Genomic DNA, 2,133 nt, shown 5'->3' with positions numbered 1-2,133 from the left:
CGACTCTGACTGCTCAATGCTCACCTCACAGTTTCATTGATCATGAGTGGGGAGAACGTTTGTGTGGACTGTGGAGGACCACTTCGCTGCTGTACTGTGTGTGTGACCTGTGTGAAGTGATGTGGGATTAGGCAGATAGATGGAGGAGGGAGCGCCTGCGCAGCCGCGGTTCTAGAAACTTTTCGGGTGGGCTGAACCCCCCTAAATTTTTGTCTCAGCCCACCCTAAGAACATAGAGGGGGGGGGAAACACGCACACAGCGCATTGAGTGTAGTCAGAAACTGCTACTAATGACCACCATGGATAAAAAAAAAGAAAAAAAAAAAAGATTTTGCCTCTATTTTTTTGGGTGGGCTGAGACTATTTTTGGGTGGGCTAAAGCCCACCCAAAAAAGGCCTAGAACCGCCCCTGCACGGCGGCCTACAAAACAAAAGCAGCAACCATGCCAAGCCAACCTGTATGTCATCATAAATAATGAATATGAAAAAGCTTACCAATGATGTTTTCATCTAGCAGCTGGCAGTTTGTCCAATGTCCCAAAACTCCAACACGTTTATCTCATCATCAGCGTTGGTAACTGCATGGAACTAGCTGCAGGACAAGGAGAAGAAGAAGTGAGAAGAAAATGGGTAATAATTTTTCGCTAGAATTCCAACCATGAGAAACATAATAACAGAATGTATGACTATTTTGGTGGGTTTCATACACTTTCTGTAATGAAACATCTAAAAGTGTGAACATGGTGTTGGGGTCATTGGGCTGATTGGGTGCATTGGGAGCAAAGGCAGATTCTTAGACATCTCCAAAATATGGCAATCACATGAAGAGTTTGACTTTAAGAACTTTTTACCCCAGTGTCATTAGGCTTATTAGGATAGGAGCTGAATGCATTGTTTTTGTTTGTGTTGTTTGTCCAGTGGTTTTGTTTGTTCATGGATTATTGTGTATTTTATGCAGTTTTCTTGTTTTGTTTTGTTGTGTTTTGATGTTCTTTGTGGGGGATGTGGGATGTGGGGTATGATGGTCCATGTATGTTATACCTCATGTTCTTTCTTAAAGATACTAATAAAAAATAAAAATAAAAAGTTTGCTCCTCTCCAGCGCCGAGCTGCACCAGGGTACTGGAACATTCTCCCCCCTCCCCCCTCCCCCCTCCCTCCTCCTCAGGCTGGCGGTGCTCACAGGCGAAATAGCCTCGTCCCTTTGTAACCCTCACGGAGCAACAACAAACAAACACAGACAGAAATAGCTGGTGTGCGATTTTTCTGCACAATCAGTGTCTGAGATTGGGTACAGGATTGCGGGAATCCAGCATCTGGACTCACAGGTTACATAGGTTACGACTGGGCAAGCCGCTGGTCACAGACAGGCGGGCAGAGCGTCAGTGCAGCAGCAGCTCCGTGTCCCCAGCGAAAAGGGGCACAGAAGACCACCAGTCGTCCTTGAGAGGATTCCAGCATTCTATGTTGTCTCTCAACCTAATATATATGTAGGCTACATAAAAAAAATAAAAAAAATCAGATTTGCATCTGAGAGACCAAATCTCATCATAGGGCTCCTTAGTATGAAAAAGGTTGGGAATTACAGCAACACAATGCCATTTCCTTCCTTTTATGATTATAGTGGCGTTTATTGATAGTATTGTGTTACATAGGAGTTGGTAGGAAAATAACAGGCGATTGTAATCAATTAACAGGTGATTAACTCATTCATGGCCAGTTTAGGACTGCCAATATTTAGCTCAGGCCAAAGATTTTCATAATTGTTGGTCATCTTTCAAGACCCACAGTAAATTATCTATTAGCACCAAAGTGATTTGCAATACCTCAAAATGAAGATGTACGTCTCTGGGTTCACCAGAAAAAAAAAGTGAGCTTTTAGCATGTTCTGTACTCTACTTATAGCCATTTATATACAACCTGTTTTCACCAAAAAGGTCTCTCTGAGAAGAGAAATTGGAGAAAAGGGCATTTTTGTAAAGGACACAATCTCAGGCAGAACTCGCTCTCAATTATTTTATTTTGAACTGTATTGACATCAGACATGTAAATATTATTCGTTATGACACAAATGACAAAAAAAAAAATATATATATATACATGAAGTGCTTTTTTTACATTCAACAATACAGT

Source organism: Poromitra crassiceps (assembly GCF_964638095.1).
Source record: "Poromitra crassiceps genome assembly, chromosome: 1".
In the NCBI taxonomy this organism is placed as follows: Eukaryota; Metazoa; Chordata; class Actinopteri; order Beryciformes; family Melamphaidae; genus Poromitra; species Poromitra crassiceps.
This window is presented reverse-complemented; position numbering follows the sequence as displayed.